The sequence below is a fragment of the Ranitomeya variabilis genome, chromosome 1 (genome assembly GCF_051348905.1).
Source record: "Ranitomeya variabilis isolate aRanVar5 chromosome 1, aRanVar5.hap1, whole genome shotgun sequence".
NCBI classification, from domain to species: domain Eukaryota; kingdom Metazoa; phylum Chordata; class Amphibia; order Anura; family Dendrobatidae; genus Ranitomeya; species Ranitomeya variabilis.
In genome coordinates this window covers 112,770,167-112,788,624 of record NC_135232.1, presented here as the reverse complement: position 1 = coordinate 112,788,624, position 18,458 = coordinate 112,770,167, and positions in this window count along the sequence as shown.

The following is an 18,458-nucleotide window of genomic DNA, read 5'->3' as shown; positions in this document are numbered from 1 at the left end:
CACCAGGCTGGGAAGTCTGAATCTGCAATAGCCAACCAGCTTGGAGTGAAGAAATCAACAGTGGGAGCAATAATTAGAAAATGGAAGACATTCAAGACCACTGATAATCTTCCTCGATCTGGGGCTCCACGCAAAATCCCACCCCGTGGGGTCAGAATGATCACAAGAACGGTGAGCAAAAATCCCAGAACCACGCGGGGGGACCTAGTGAATGAACTGCAGAGAACTGGGACCAATGTAACAAGGCCTACCATAAGTAACACACTACGCCACCATGGACTCAGACCCTGCAGTGCCAGACGTGTCCCACTGCTTAAGCCAGTACATGTCCGGGCCCGTCTGAAGTTTGCTAGAGAGCATTTGGATGATCCAGAGGAGTTTTGGGAGAATGTCCTATGGTCTGATGAAACCAAACTGGAACTGTTTGGTAGAAACACAACTTGTCGTGTTTGGAGGAAAAAGAATACTGAGTTGCATCCATCAAACATCATACCTACTGTAAAGCATGGTGGTGGAAACATCATGCTTTGGGGCTGTTTCTCTGCAAAGGGGCCAGGACGACTGATCCGGGTACATGACAGAATGAATGGGGCCATGTATCGTGAGATTTTGAGTGCAAACCTCCTTCCATCAGAAAGGGCATTAAAGATGAAACGTGGCTGGGTCTTTCAACATGACAATGATCCAAAGCACACCGCCAGGGCAACGAAGGAGTGGCTTCGTAAGAAGCATTTCAAGGTCCTGGAGTGGCCTAGCCAGTCTCCAGATCTCAACCCTATAGAAAACCTTTGGAGGGAGTTGAAAGTCCGTGTTGCCAAGCGAAAAGCCAAAAACATCACTGCTCTAGAGGAGATCTGCATGGAGGAATGGGCCAACATACCAACAACAGTGTGTGGCAACCTTGTGAAGACTTACAGAAAACGTTTGACCTCTGTCATTGCCAACAAAGGATATATTTCAAAGTATTGAGATGAAATTTTGTTTCTGACCAAATACTTATTTTCCACCATAATATGCAAATACAATGATAAAAAAACAGACAATGTGATTTTCTGGATTTTTTTTTTCTCAGTTTGTCTCCCATAGTTGAGGTCTACCTATGATGTAAATTACAGACGCCTATCATCTTTTTAAGTGGTGGAACTTGCACTATTGCTGAATGACTAAATACTTTTTTGCCCCACTGTATATCCGTTCTTGCCCCCCTCCATATATCCATCCTACCCCCCATATATCCTTCCTGCCCTCCCATATATCCATCCTAGCCGCCCCATATATGCATCCTGACTAGCCATATATATGCATCCTCGTCTCTTGTCCTGCCCCTCATAAATCCATCCTGGCCACCCAGATATATGCATCCTGGCTCCCCATATATCCATCTTGGCACCCCATATATCCATCCTGACCCCTTCTTCTTTCACCCCTATATATACACATCCTGGCTCCCCATATATATGCTTCCCGGTCTTTTGTCCTGCCCCCCCCCCCCCCCAATATCTATCCTGGACCCACATATGCAACCTGGTTACCCCCATATATATCCATCCTGGCCCCTCCCCATATATCCATCCTGTTCCCCCCATATATATTCATCCTTATCCTGCCATCCCAATATATATCTATCCTGCCCCCATATATCCATCCTGGCCCCAAATATATTTTACCTGGCTCCCCCCATATATATCCATCCTGGCCGCTCCCCATATATCCATCCTGTCCCCCGCATATATATGCATCCTGGTCCCTTGTCCTGCCTCCCTCCCCCATAAATCCATCTTGGCCTCCCGTTTATATACATCCTGGTTGTACCATATATATGCATCCTGGCTCCCCATATATCCATCCTGGTCCCTTGTCCTGCCCCTCCCCATATATCCATCCCTGCCCCTCATACATGCATTCTGGCCCCTCATTTATATCCATCCTGCCCCCTCCATATATCCATTTTACCCCTCCGTATATCCATCCTGCCCCCTTCCCAATATATCCATCCTAGCCGCCCCATATATGCATCCTGGTCCCTTGTCCTGCCCCCCCATATATATGCATCCTGTCTCCCACATATATCCATCTTGGAACCCATATATCCATCCTGGTCCCTTATTCTGCCACCCCCATATATCCATCCTGGCCACCCCATATATCCATCCTGGCCCCACATATATGCAACCTGGCCCCCCAATATACTGCCCCCCACATAAATGCATCCTGGTCCCTTGTCTTTCCCCCTTACCCCATAAATCCATCTTGGCCCCCCATATATATGCATCCTGGCTGTACCATATAAATGCATCCATCCTGGTCCCTTGTCCTGCTCCTCCTCATATATCCATCCTGGCCCCCATATATGCATTCTAACCCCCTCATATATATCCATCCTGCCCCCCTCCATATATCCATCCTACCCCATATATCCATCCTGCCCCCCATATGTTACTATGTTACTAGCTGCCCCATATATCCATCCTGACCCATTGTCCTGATCCCCCATAAACCTATCCTGGTCCCCCATATACATGCATCCTGACTCCCCATATATCCATCCTGGTCCCTTGTCCTGCCATTCCCATATATCATCCTGGCCCCCCATATGTATCCATCCGGCCCACTGTCCTGCCCCCCATATCTCCATCCTGGTCCCATGTGTATCCATCCTGCCACCCATATGTATCCATCCTGGCCCCCCATGTGTATCCATCCTGCCACGCATATGTATCCATCCTGCCCCCCATATCTGTATCCATCCTGGCCCCCCATATGTTTATCCATCCTGGCCCCCTGTATGTGTATCCATCCTGGCCCCCCCATATGTGAATCCATGCTGGGCCCCCGTATGTGTATCCATCCTGCCCCCGCCCACGTATATCCATTCTTCCCCCCTCCCCCTGTATGTGTATCCATCCCAGCCCCTTGTCCTGCCCCTTGCCCCCCGTATGTGTATCCATCCTGCCCCCCGTATGTGTATCCATCTTGGCCCCTTGTCCTTCCCCCGTATGTGTATCCATCCTGATCCCTGTGTATGTGTATCCATCCTGCACCCCCCTGTGTATCCATCCCGGCCCCTTGTCCTGCCCCTGCCCCCCTGTATGCGTATCCATCCTGCCCCCTGTATGTGTATCCATCCTGCCCCCCATATGTGTATCCATCCTGGCCCCCCATGCGTTTATCCATCCTGGCCCCCTGTATGTGTATCCATCCTGGCCCCCCCATATCTGAATCCATGCTGGGCCTCCGTATGTGTATCCATCCTGCCCCCTGTATGTGTATCCATCCTGCCCCCACCAACGTTTATCCATTCTTCCCCCATCCCCCCGTATGTGTATCCATCCCAGCCCCTTGTCCTGCCCCTTGCCCCCCGTATGTGTATCCATCCTGCCCCCCCGTATGTGTATCCATCTTGGCCCCTTGTCCTTCCCCCCCATATGTGTATCCATCCCGGCCCCTTGTTCTGCCCCTGGCCCTCGTATGTGTATCCATCCTGATCCCCGTGTATGTGTATTCATCCTGCACCCCCCTGTGTATCCATCCCGGCCCCTTGTCCTGCCCCTGCCCCCCTGTATGCGTATCCATCCTGCCCCCCTGTATGTGTATCCATCTTGGCCTCTTGTCCTTCCCCCCCATATGTGTATCCATCCCGGCCCCTTGTCCTGCCCCTGCCCCCCTGTATGCGTATCCATCCTGCCCCCCTGTATGTGTATCCATCTTGGCCCCTTGTCCTTCCCCCCCATATGTGTATCCATCCCGGCCCCTTGTTCTGCCCCTGGCCCTCGTATGTGTATCCATCCTGATCCCCGTGTATGTGTATTCATCCTGCATCCCCCTGTGTATCCATCCCGGCCCCTTGTCCTGCCCCTGCCCCCCTGTATGCGTATCCATCCTGCCCCCCTGTATGTGTATCCATCTTGGCCTCTTGTCCTGTATCCATTCTTCCCCCCCCCCCCCTCCCCCCGTATGTACATCCATTCTGCCCCCACGGAGAGAGAGAGAGAGAGAGAAGAAAAAAAATCCTCTTACCTTCCTGCTCTCCCAGCGGCGGCATCCTCCTCCTCTGCCTGTCGCATGCGGCGCATGACACTGACATCATACGCTGGTGATGACAGGTGAACACTCTTCAGTATTGATCAGAACGTGCGTCGCAGCGGTTCAGGCAATGAACGCTGCGCGTGCGTGCCCCAGTACATACTCGGTATGCGCTTTTAAAGGGCCCGTGCCCGTAAAAATCGCAGACTTTTTTTTCTTTCTTCTTCTTTTTCTCTCCTTGCCACAGCCAAGGGCCCACCGGGGGATATCCCCAACACCCCACCAGGCCAGACCGTCCCTGGGTGTAAGTGCAGCGCCCCAGAGTCCTGGTTGCTGCAGTAATATTATTCTTCCACCAGGGGGAGTGATATTACGTCTGAAGGTAATAAAGGAGTTCATCCTTCCAGGTATCACCAAACATACACCACACTTCACACTCCAATCCACCAGGGGGAGCTATGCTCCTATCTAGTAGGGCACTCCTCACAGAAGGGTAAAACTGGTGGTTTGGATAGAAAGTTAGGGAGACGCTGGCTGGGCTTTGCCCAGACAACACCTGTCAGGCAGACAGGGGGAAAGGAGGAACATCGGAGCTGCAGACAGAGGGTCCCTGTCAGGGGTGGGATCCTGACAGAGGCCTAGCGGGATTGAAAGCTACGGAGCTGCGTCTGCCCCACGTGCGGCAGCATCCTAAGAAAGGACACGAAGAGAAGTGTATTGTAGAGAGTGAGAAACGAGGTCACAGGACAAGGAGAAAACACCGGGAGGAGTTCTGCCCTGTAAAGGCTGCCTCCTTCTGAGGCGGGTAGCCGGTGGCCGGAACACCGAGGGAGTAATTGACTCTACGCTTTACTTCAGAGACCGGCAGGACAGTCAATTCCAAGTTGGCTGCCCGGCCTAAATACCTATGAAGTCACAGTGGCAAATTGTGGGGGTCGGGGCGTCTCTAGGGTCCCTATAAAAAAGCCTCAGGCCATCAGTCAAACAGGTTTGTCCTATCCATACCATCTGGGGGACAGAGAGGAAGAAATAACATCTAGAACATCCACGAAAGTTGTGAGGACCTTACCGAGAAGCTCAGCAGGGAGGTACTACAACACACAGGCGCTAGTAGGAAGGCTACTGATTTCCACCTGGATAAGGGAACTCTGGATTTGCCTTCGGACCGGCCGTTCTCTATGCCTGCCCTGTGGTCCGCACCCTGGACTGTGGATGCTGAAGCTTCCAGTAAAAGGTAAAGAGACTGCAACCTTGTGTCCTCGTTATTCACTGCGCCTTACATTGTCCACTATAACCACCTACACTTGTGGGAAGCCCTGGGGATACACTTCACCTGTGGGAAGGTATACCATCTAGCTGCCATAACATCACCCCAGCGGACCCCTAAGCAGCGTCGGTCATCCTGACCGAATACCACAGGTGGCGTCACGAACCTTATACAAACTACACCTTTAATTAGACGCCCCTCAAAGGGCCACGGACCAGGTCAGGCCACCGTGACATCCCCCGAACCGAAGGACCCGGTACCGAGTACCCCATTGCCCTTGCATGGGGGCGATCCATATCCATATACATGGCCCACACTGTATATATACAGTGGGTACGGAAAGTATTCAGACCCTTTTAAATTTTTCACTCTTCGTTTCATTGCAGCCATTTGGCAAATTCAAAATAGTTCATTTTTTTCACATTAATGTACTCTCTGCACCCCATCTTGACTGAAAAAAACTGAAATGTAGAAATTTTTGCAAATTTAATAAAATAGAAAAACTGAACTATCACATGGTCATAAGTATTCAGACCCTTTGCTCAGACACTCATGTTTATGTCACATGCTGTCCATTTCCTTGTAATCCTCCTTGAGATGGTTCTACTCCTTCATTGGAGTCCAGCTGTGTTTAATTAAACTGATAGGACTTGATTTGGAAAGGCACACAACTGTCTATATAAGGCTATGTGCACACGTTCAGGTTTTTTTGCGTTTTTTTTGTGTTTTTTCATGATAAAAACGCTATAAAAACTCATTAAAAATGCATACATTATGCATCCTATCATTTGGAATGCATTCTGCGTGTTTTGTGCACATGGTGCGTTTTTTTTCCGCGAAAAAAACGCATCGCGGTAAAAAAAGCAGCATGTTCATTAATTTTGCGGATTTTCCATGTTTTTCCTGCAATTCTATGCATTTGGAAAAAAAAGCACAAAAAACGCGTCAAAAACGCATGAACAAAATGCAAAAAAACACATGCAGATTTCTGGCAGAAATGTCCGTTTTTTGTCAGGATCTGCAAGGAAGAATGGCAGAGGATCCCCAAATTCAGGTGTGAAAAACTTGTTGCGCCATTCCCAAGAAGACTCATGGCTGTACTAGCTCAAAAGGGGCTTCTACTCAATACTGAGCAAAGGGTCTGAATACTTATGACCATGTGATATTACAGTTTTTCTTTTTTTAATAAATTTGCCAAAATTTCTACATTTCTTGGTTTTTTTTTGGTCAAGATGGGATGCAGAGTGTACATAAATGAGAAAAAAAATGAACTTTTTTGAATTTGACAAATGGCTGCAATGAATCAAAGAGTGAAAAATTGAAAAAGGTCTGAATACTTTCCGTACACACTGTATGTAGCGCCCCCACTGCCGCAGGGCCGAGGGGTACCCGGTACCGGGCCTCTGAGTCTCTGCTCTGGGGTTGTCACGGTGGCTAGACCCGGTCCGTGACCCTGCTGAGGGGCGCCCAATGAAAGGTGTGGATGGTGGTGGTAGTGCGGTGCAGTGCTGGTCACAGTAAATAACGAGGACACCAGGTTGCAGTCTCTTTACCTCTTTACTGAAGGCTCCAGGATCCTCAGTCCGGAATACGGTTAACCAGGCTGCGCAAGTCCGGCCGGTCCGATGGCACCTCCAGAGTTCCCTTTGCAGGTGGAAATCTGTGCCTACCTTCTAGCGCTTGTGTGTTGTGGTCCTCCCCTGCTGTGCTTACGGGATAGTCCCCACAACTGTTGTGTCTGTTTCTGAAGTTCCCTCACAACTCGATTCTGATGTTCTTCTTCGTCCCCCAGATGATATGGCTAGGACGCACCCGTATGACGGGTAGGCTCGGAGCTCTTCCTGGACCCTAGTGTCGCCCTTCTCCTGTTGTTGCCCCCTATGTCTTCGTAGGTGATTTGTGTGAGACAGCCCGCCTATAGCTGACTGTCCTGCCGTAGGTTTGAAGTATTGCTTGGAGCCTAGTACTTCCTCGGCGTTCCGGCCACCGGCTACGCGCCTCAGTAGGATGTTGCCTCGTCTTACAGCACGACTCCTACTGGTATTTCTCCTTGTTGCGTTGATCTCGTTTCTCACTCAGCACAATAAACCTCGCTTCTTGTCCTTTCTTAGGGCACCACCGCTATCTCGTGCAGGCGCGGTCCCGTAACGTTCTCTCAGTTCGCTAGGTCTCTGCCAGGATCCCACCCCTGACAGGGACCCCCCTGAGTCTCTCCCCGCAACACCCTCTGCCACAGGATGTTGCCTGTTCGATTCCCAGTCAGCTTCTCTCTAACTTCCTATCCAACCCCCAGTTTTACCCGATTGTGAGGAGTGGCCTAATACATAGTACCCTTAGCTCCCCCTGGAGGCCAGACTGTGAAGTGTATTGGTGTCTGTGATACCTGGTCAGGTGAACTCCTTCAGTGCCATCAGACGTACCATAGCCCCCCTTAGCGGCGGAGCATCAGTACTGCAACGACCAGGACTCTGGGACGCTGCACTCCCCCCCGATTAAATCCAGTACTCCTGGACTGGGAAGAAAACAACAATACATGTCAGCAAAAAGACATACAATTTTGAAATGCAATAACAATAAGTAAGAGCTTCCCTTTATGGGAGGTGAGGACACTTGAACGTTACAAACATGGTTAAATATTTTAAATAACATACTATAAATAACTTCTCTTACCCAACCGGGTATTCTACTAAGTGCAAATTTTTGAACAATAATTTAACATTGCCTTTAAGGATGTACACACTAAATCCACTAAAGACCTTCTTATAAAACACTATAAGGCTAATCAACTTTTCCTTCATTTTCCATCCTTACATCTGCAGGACCGCCTGTCTATCTGCCCCAGGCCTACTGCCTCTCGTTCTGCTGCAGGACCGCCCCTTTCGACCGGGCCTACTGCCTTTCTGCTACTATACACAGTATAGAACTTATCTTCCACCTCTCAGTTCAGGATCACCGAGCCATCTCTGTATGGCTCCTAGGAGGACTCACCGACTAACCCCGTACGGGTTCACTTCCTGTCCTCATTCTCTAACACATTATTAAACATTCCTTACTATCAACTGTCTGACTACATATAACTTTACATGTAAGCATTATCACTATTTCTCTTAAGGCATCATTATACTTTAAGCGCTATGGGTGAACGTTCCCTTTACGAGGGGACTAAGTCTCTATGAGATAGTGCAACTTCTCAAGCTGCAAGTCCGTGTGCAGCAAGGACTCCAGTACTGCTTCCAGGAACAGTTTCTTCGCAAAGAGTCCTTTCTTTTATAAAACCAGTAGAGGTCACCCTTAAGAAGGTGCAAACTATTTACAAGGAGTTTGTAATCATGCAGTGTTCATGATCCAGCAGTTCTTTCAACAATGATAAAACAGGAAACAAAAACAAAAAGCAGAAGAAGGGATCCCGGGTAAACAAAGTGATCCCTTTAAGAGTTAACCTGATCGGGTCATAGCAGCAAGAGGGCAAACAGTTAACTATTTACATGCTATAAGGCATCTAGAGTTTCATAGTAAGTTGCCAGACATCAGCCGATAGTGGACACCTCTTGACCGTTCAGGCTTCGGCCCCAGGTCTGCGGCTGATGTAGTGTCAGTGGTTGGTCTCTCGGGTGCAGTCAGGTCACCCGGTGTCTGGATTCGAAGGCTAACCCTGGCTGCAAGCTCGGTAGCCGCAACAAGGCGTACAGTGGTGATAGTTACAAGATCTGTCAAGTCTGGTTCAATCATGGTCGAAGCAACAGGTGACACCCCCTCAGGCCCACATCGTTGGATTTTCCGAGCGCACCATCCTTGTGCACTCCGGTGGCGGGTGTAGGTCACCTGGTCCCCCCTTTGCAATAGTGGGTCACCATATCGGTTACGGAAAGGAGTCTTCACATCATGACTAGTAACGAAGACGTCAGTCGGTAGCTCCGGTTCCTGTATGGAGCCCCAACCCCTCTTTGGGTGAAAGGCCAACACAGTTCCCCGCTTTACCACGTCTTTCCTGCCGTGCGCAGGCTTTGGGTGTCGTACTATTAGCGGATCAGTCTGTTTGGTCTCCTTTCAGTTTTTCCAATGTAGGATCAGACATTGTTTATATTGTTCCCAAGTGAGCACAGCAAGGGTGAGGCCTTCCTCCCGAATTCCATCTGGCCCGGTACAGGGGGTGTCCCACTGGAGGATCACCCCTTCTGGGCTCACATCTATGGGTTCCCCCATCGTGGTCGGTAGTGGAGGTACCAGCTTCCCCATCGTGTCGGGGGTGAGCACCGCCAGCCCCGCCGAGAGGAAACGATCATTGTTGGGGTGAGGAGCGGTCACGGGAGCGGTCAGGGGAGCAGGATCGGTCAGGGGAGCAGGTGCGTCTTCCATACCTGCGCCTGATATGATTCCACCGATGTCGATCCGTTCCGCTGACAAGGACACTGGAATCGGCCGCAGCCTGGACTGCGGTTCCTCCGAGGTGGCCTCTTGATGTGGTTCCGCCCTCCATGGTTCCGTGGTTGGGATAGGTAGGCTCGGCTCCTCCGCCGGTGGCTCCGAGGAGTTCAGATCCCTCAGCGGCGATGGACGCGAGTCCGCCTCTGGTGGGTGAGGGCAAGCCGGGATCACTTCGCCGCCGCTTGGGCACTTGCTGATCGTCATCACTGTCCGGCATTCGGCGGCAACGCATGCACCTGGCTCCGCCATTTCTCCAAGGTCGAGCTCCCTCTTCACCTCGTTCCCGCCGTTGCAAATCAGGGGGCGGTTCTCCTCTGCTGCTGGGCAGGTCGTCATCTCGCAGCAGAAGTCGGAGGGGGCGGTCGCTACTTCTGGCGCCGCTTTGGTAGTCTCCTCCCATGGCACGCCCTTCTTCTTCCTCTGCGCTCCCTGTGGCGCTGCAATGGCGATGGGTTTTGGCGGGAACTTTTGGCGGCAAGTGGCAATACACAGTCCTTGCAATAAGTCACAGTCCTTGCAATAAGTCACAGTCCAAGCACAACAAATCACAGTTCCAAGGCACACATGACCTGATTCTTCAGGCTTAAGTAGATCCTGTTCGTGACGCCAAGTTGTAGCGCCCCCACTGCCGCAGGGCCGAGGGGTACCCGGTACCGGGCCTCTGAGTCTCTGCTCTGGGGTTGTCACGGTGGCTAGACCCGGTCCGTGACCCTGCTGAGGGGCGCCCAATGAAAGGTGTGGATGGCGGTGGTAGTGCGGTGCAGTGCTGGTCACAGTAAATAACGAGGACACCAGGTTGCAGTCTCTTTACCTCTTTACTGAAGGCTCCAGGATCCTCAGTCCGGAATACGGTTAACCAGGCTGCGCAAGTCCGGCCGGTCCGATGGCACCTCCAGAGTTCCCTTTGCAGGTGGAAATCTGTGCCTACCTTCTAGCGCTTGTGTGTTGTGGTCCTCCCCTGCTGTGCTTACGGGATAGTCCCCACAACTGTTGTGTCTGTTTCTGAAGTTCCCTCACAACTCGATTCTGATGTTCTTCTTCGTCCCCCAGATGATATGGCTAGGACGCACCCGTATGACGGGTAGGCTCGGAGCTCTTCCTGGACCCTAGTGTCGCCCTTCTCCTGTTGTTGCCCCCTATGTCTTCGTAGGTGATTTGTGTGAGACAGCCCGCCTATAGCTGACTGTCCTGCCGTAGGTTTGAAGTATTGCTTGGAGCCTAGTACTTCCTCGGTGTTCCGGCCACCGGCTACGCGCCTCAGTAGGATGTTGCCTCGTCTTACAGCACGACTCCTACTGGTATTTCTCCTTGTTGCGTTGATCTCGTTTCTCACTCAGCACAATAAACCTCGCTTCTTGTCCTTTCTTAGGGCACCGCCGCTATCTCATGCAGGCGCGGTCCCGTAACGTTCTCTCAGTTCGCTAGGTCTCTGCCAGGATCCCACCCCTGACAGGGACCCCCCTGAGTCTCTCCCCGCAACACCCTCTGCCACAGGATGTTGCCTGTTCGATTCCCAGTCAGCTTCTCTCTAACTTCCTATCCAACCCCCAGTTTTACCAGATTGTGAGGAGTGGCCTAATACATAGTACCCTTAGCTTCCCCCCCCCTGGAGGCCAGACTGTGAAGTGTATTGGTGTCTGTGATACCTGGTCAGGTGAACTCCTTCAGTGCCATCAGACGTACCATAGCCCCCCTTAGCGGTGGGGCATCAGTACTGCAACGACCAGGACTCTGGGGCGCTGCACTGTACAGTATGAGCCCAAAAAGAAAAATATTCAGCTCACCCACAAGAATCCAAATGTTGTGAAGACATCCGAGCAAGGATAAACGTCCAGCCAATGACGTAGTAAATGCAGGAAAAAACTTGATAAAAACCAGCTCCAGGAGAAAGAAATATGTTTAGTTAAAATCCAAATTTTATTTTGAATAACATGATAAAAATCCCAATAACAAGTGGCTGAAAAGAAGATCACATAACAGCCCCTCACATAGTATGAGCCCTCACATAGCGTCCCATGTACAGTGTGAGCCCCCATATAGCCTCTTATATACAGTGTGAGCCAGCCCGCAGCCTCCAGTATAGTGTGAGCCACCAATATAGCCTCCTATATACAGTATGAGCCCCTCTATAGCCTTCTTTATACAGTATGAGCCCACACATAGCCTCCTATGTACAGTATGAGCCCTGTTGTGAACTATACTTCTTGGCTCCCTCTTGTGGTCACTAGTGGTTGGCACTTGGATTGTCTTTCCCCAGGTTGGTACTCACCTGGTTCGTTAGGCCTGGGGTGTTGCTATTTAAACTTCCTGGATTCTCAGTCCAGTGCCTGGCATCGTTGTAATCAGTTCATTTCTGTTTGCTCCTGTCTTCAGGTCCTGGTTCCTTGCAAGATAAGCTAAGTCCTGCTTTCTTATTTTTGTTTATTTGCATTGTTCTTATTTTTGTCCAGCTTGTACAATATGTGATTCCTGATTTCGCTGGAAGCTCTAGGGGGCTGATATTCTCCCCCCTCACCGTTAGTCGGTTCGGGGGTTCTTGGATATTCAGCGTGGATATTTTGCAGGGTTTTTTGCTGACAGTATAAGTCATCTTACTATCTTCTGCTATTAGTCAGTGGGCCTCTCTTTGCTAAAATCTAGTTCATTCTTACGTTTGTCTTTTCTTCTTACCTCACCGTTATTATTTGTTGGGGGCTTGTACTATAACTTTGGGGTCTTTCTTCTTGAGGCAAGAGAGGTCTTATTTTCCCTGACAGGGTTAGTTAGTTCTCCGGCTGGCGCGAGACGTCTAGGATCAATGTAGGTACGTTCCCCGGCTACTGTTAGTTGGTTGTGCTAGGATCAGATATACGGTCAGCCTAGTTACCACTTCCCTATGAGCTGGTATTTATGTTTGCAAACTTTGCTGAAATCTCTGAGATCCTCTGCCATTGGGATCATAACAGAGCCCCGTATAGCCTCCTATACACAGTATGAGCCCGCACATAGCCAACTCTATACAGAGTGAGCCCCTATATAGCCTCCTGTATGCAGTATGACCCCCCATATAGCACTAATCCACGTAGAAGTAAAACCAGTGTAGTGCCGGCATCTCTGCTTGCTGCCCCTTTTCCCTAACAGAGAAGCTGACTTACCGCCATCCAGCTGCTGATGCGCAGGGTGTGCGCACTGTGTGCAGATCCCCAAGCACTGTGCTTTGGGCGCATGCGCGGTCCCATCCTCTTAAAAGGACACCATGGGCCATCCTTAAGTGACCCCAGCCAGTGACAGGGAGGCACTCATTATTTAAGGCACCTCCACCTGAAGGGGTGTGCCTGTGCAACGTTGTAAGTTTGTTCCTAAACATTTTTGCTAGTTTTCAGGTCCCAGTGTTCGTATTCCTGTATACCTGTCTGTCTATCAGCCGTGCCCTCCAGCATGTCTATCAGCTAGTCTAGCCTGCACCTGCCAATGCTCATCTATACATCAGCTGGTCCAGCCGCACCTGCCAATTCTCATCTATACATCAGCCGGTCCAGCTGCACCTGCCAGTGCTCATATTTATGTCAGTCAATCTGTCCAGCCCGCACCCACCAGTGCTCACGTATACATCAGCTGATCAAGCCGTACCTGTCAGTGCTCATCTTTACATCAGACGGTCCAGTCTGAATCTGTAGTTCCCGTGTTCCTACAGGGCCTGCCTGCATCTCCAATTCCCTCCTTCAGGCCATCCCAGCTACCTGTCCCTAGGAGGTCAGCTGTCATGTACCCAACGTCAGTACTGGTGTATCACCTGGTCCACCTCCTTTGTCTCTCCTCGGGTCATGGTATCGGCAGCTGCTGTGCATCCGTGGTTGGATTAGGTGAGGCTCCTAATTACGCCCCTCCAGGCTTTCCTTGTGCTCTTGCACAGTAGTTCCACCACCCAGTCCATTACAGACAGCAAGGAAGTGTAGGGAAAGGAGAATATTTATAGCCCAACGAATGTGATAGAGCAACCAAAGCGGGAGAATGGGAAACACCTGAAGAGGAGCAAACCCAGAACTGAAAAATAAAGGCATTTGGAACCATCAGCATAAGGACAGAAAAGAAAAAGGTATTAGCTGAGCTGACTGGAAAACCGTCCACGGGGCAAGAGGTCACTGGATTGAATCCCCAAACCAAGGCATGACAATGGATACTCATACATGGCTAAGGTACCCCCAGCTCGATCAACAACACAGCTAATGTCCATAGCGACCGCTGATAGTTGCAGTTATTTGCACACGGTCTGAACAGACTCTTCCCAGAGAGAAATTTTGTCCTGTCTCTCTCGTCAGAATCCAAACATATCCAGTCTGGTCAGTTTCCCTGAGCTGACTGACTAAGGAGAACAGCTAGCCTAGTTATGTGCAGTGCTAGCCAGGTAATCTAATCATAACTACAGCTAGGATTTAACCCTACGCTACCGGGCCTTGCACAGGTCTTATAAATAAGGGTTTTGGCTTTAAGCCTTTAATTGATCATTCAGTGCTGCTAAGTTATCAGATTCCAGACCGTTAATTTAGAGGTCTGTATAAGGTCTCATAACTTATCAGACCCTTGATCAGACCCCACTTGTCAGACACTAGACAAGACCCCTAAATTATCACACTCTTGACCAGGGGTGGGCAATTAATTTTGCCATGGGGCCGCATGAGAAATTGGGATGGTTTTAGAGGGCCGGACTAATATAATTACCGTATTTTACGCACTATAAGACGCACCGGACCATAAGGCGCACCCCAAATGGCGCTTCTACGGGTCTCAGACCCGTAGAAGCGCGAATGTTTAGCGCGAAACGGCCGTCGTCCCGCCTCACATGTTCCTGTTTCACTAAACTCCCCCGTGCCGTGAAGATGTATCATTATATGCCGCAATAAAGAAGATTTTTGACCACGGTAATGGTGAGTGCTGCCTTCTTTCTTCTAAGATTCAGTATTTGAGACTGTCATTCCAACGCTAAAACCGCTGTTTAGAATACGTCTGTGGATTTACTTTTCACTCACATACACCCTGAGAGATCCTCCGAAGTAGAGTTGTGCCACTTTACTTTTTTTCTGTGATTTTGTACTATAATAAAAGAGACTGGCCTCTCCAAAATTCACTTCAGCCAGGGAGTAAAAATGTCCTGCATCAAGCACTTGTTGACCCATATAAGATTTTGATGCCACAATTGCATATCAAGTTGGGCCTAATGAAGAACTTTGTAATGCAATGGATAAAAGTGGAAAAGCATTCAAGTATCTCAATGATAAATTTCCAAGATCAATTGAAGCAAAGATAAAGGAAGGAGTCTTTAGGGGCCTCAGATTCGTAAGCTTCTTCATGATGAGGAGTTTCTCCGTTTGCTACATTGCAAGGAAAAGGCTGCATGGTAGCATTCACATTAAAGGTAACAAATTTTTTGGGAAACTCAAGAGCAGATAACTATGAAGAGTTGGTGGAGACTCTCCTTAAAACATATAATGATGTTGGCTGTAATCCTTAAAGATTAATTTCTTACATTAGTATCAAGACTTTTTTCCACCAAACTGCTGAGCAGTGAGAGATTTCACCCAAATTTTGCAGCAATAGAGAAAAGATATCAAGGAAAATTAAACCCATCATTGCTTGCAGATTACTATTAGAAAATTGTAAGAGATGATCAGATACAGGAGTACAAGAGAAAAGCAAACAAGAGCTGTTGTCATGCCGGAAAAAAGAAATGCTTGGCGTGCTGCTCAAACGAGGGAAAGAAGGTAAAAGGTGCCCTGACTATAGGTAAAAAAGGGTACCCCTAAAAACTTACCTGAGACTGCAACAAGCACTACCAATAGTCTCTAAATGGGTCCTTCATCCTGTGCGTAATCACATGCATAAGCCCTGACTGGCCCTGAGCTAGCCCTAACTAGTGAGTAGGACAGCAAGACACAAGTCTCATTACTAAAGTAAGGAAACACAGGGAGGATAACAAACAGGGAGAAATCAAACAACAAATGGAACACCACAGCTTAAACTGAAACAACTTCTCCAGGGACGGGAACAACTTCTCGAAGGAGGTCAGCATAGAAAACCTATAACCAGCATAGGAGAGAACTAGGAGTGAATTTAGATAATGGAAGGGAGTGGCAACAAACTGCAGCAGCTGAGATTAGAGCCATATGGAATCACAGCAGGATAAAAAAGGAATTCTTAAACCCTTCCACACCAAATGAAAATCAATCTGCACCACTCAAGTACATGCTGAGCGGACCTGTGATATGCCACCCACTGCAACCCTCTGATTCCACATACCTCAAAGGTCTCAGCAGGATGCGGCACATTCATGACAGATGTTACTGACTGAGGACCATAATTTGTAGTGCAGTTTCTATAACTGTTTATTATTCACAATAGTGTTTAGATATGATTTCGTTATTTGAATCGTTGCCAAGTTTCCTCTAAATAAATATGAAAAAATTGGCAGAACAAAATATTATGCATCTTTATATTTGCAAAAATTATAATGTTTAAATATATGTAGCTGTAAAAGTAAAACTCTTTGATATCATAGAAACAAGAGCAAGCTAAAACATTTAATTGTCAGATTTGAATTCAGAAAGTAAAAATCATTAAGAAATGTCTCATTTCATACCTAAACCTGACAACTTTTGAAACTGTATAGAACAGTGAAACTAACAGGGTTAGAAAACAATGAATAATGCTTGAGTATTAGGAAGCAGGATCCAAATCAAAACACTGTAGGTATTGTAGTTCAATGGTAGGGTAGCACACTTATGCAGTGATGAGGCAGTGACCCAGCAAAGTTCAAAGCAAAACGTCTCTTTAATGTTCAACTCAGTAAAACACAGCACAAGATATGCTCTGCATCGCAGCCAGGCACATATATTCTGCATTACAGTCACTAAGCACGCCAGTCCTCCTCTTGAGACCAGTTGCCATGGGCGACTGCACCACAGTGTTAATGTTCTACTGACAGCTTTACACAGTACACGATATCCTTCAGTTTACAGTCACTAAACATGCCAGTCCTCCTCTGACCAGTTACCATGGGCGACTGCACCACTGTGGGTGTCAGGCATCTCAGCTCCCCTGGCTGCTTGGCTCCACTTGCCTGTGTTGCCTCACACAGGAGCTCTGCAGAGCCAACTGCTCTGCCCTCTAGCATACACCAGACTGATACTGACTCTAACCCTGACACACCCAAACCCTTTACTGCAGGGACTTTAACTGGGATCTGTGGCCTTCAGCCACATGGAAATATCGGGCCTGGAATGAAACAGACTGCACGACTACCATCCCGCAGTCTGTTGCAAAAAGCCCAGAGCACGTTTTCCCAACTCAACCCCGGACACTAATATACCCAAGACCTATACTCACTTTTAATCTGCATTGCAACCACAGTTACACCTGTGACTGCAATGCCATCTTATGGCCTCAATACGCCTCTGTGCACATCCTGGGGGGAACATACAGTGACCCCTATAGGTAACACCAGTCACTGCCTCACAGTATTATGTAAGGATGGTGAAGTGTGCTACACCGTTTGTGTCCATGAAGACACCAATTGCATGAGTGTAAATAATGTCTTGTGTCTTTTGTATATATTGTGTAGTGTAAATTGTGAAATATTGTCATGTGGTTATGTATAGTGTGTAGCAGTGTTATAAGTGATTAATAGTTTAGGATGTATAGTGTAAGGTATAGTGTTATATGACATGTAGTATAGGGATGCAGATAGTTGACTGTTATATAGGTAGCGATAATAAGGTAAGATAAGAGTTAGTGTTTGGGACTAACCCACATGCCCACATGGGATGGGGATAGTGTTAGGGCAAGTGACGACTCCATGTTAGGTAGGGATTTAGAGTTGGTGTGCTACGTGAGCAGAGCTGCAAAAAGGTGGTTAGAAGAGACTAAGACAAAGGGATAGTGCAATCCTGAAGAGAGCCTGACAGAAAGACAGAGTGGCCTTCCGTAAACAGGCCCTGGGAGAGGACCCCAGAGCTTGTAATGCTGTAGGTAATGGTCCTAAACAGAACTCAGCATGTGGGACTAGTGGGGGTCCCAACTGGTACATCCAGGGCTGCAGTAGTGGAAGAAAGAGGACGTGGAATCGCTGAGCAAGTAAGGAGACTTGCTGACCAGGACTGTAGCATTAAAGCTTGGTTGTGGGGGAGTAGGACGAAACAGTGTGCCTCACTAGCACTGGTGTAAACTATGGAGGAAGGATATTGAAGTGGAAGATGCTTTATACTGTACAGGAAACGTCCGTAAGACTATTTACCCGCTATCCCTTGTATATGTAACCCTTACCAAGTTAACGTGAACCTATCACCCCCAAAATCGACGATGAGCTAAGCCCACCAGCATCAGGGGCTTATCTACAGCATTCTGGAATGCTGTAGATAAGCACCCGATGTATCCTGAAAAATGAGAAAAAGAGGTCAGATTATACTCACCCAGGGGCGGTCCCGTTGTGGTCCGGTTGGATGGGCGTCGCGGTCCAGGGCCTCCCATATTCTTACGATGACGTCCTCTTCTTGTCTTCATGCTGCGGCTCCGGCGCAGGCGTACTTTGTCTGCCCTGTTGAGGGGAAAGGTCAGGGAGGCCCAGAGCCTGCGCACTGCAGTACTTTGCTCTGCCCTCAACAGGGCAGACATAGTACACCGGCGATGGAGCCACAGTGTGAAGACAAGAAGAGGACGTCATCCTATGAAGATAGGAGGCCCCGGACCGGACCGCGACGCCCATCGTATCGGA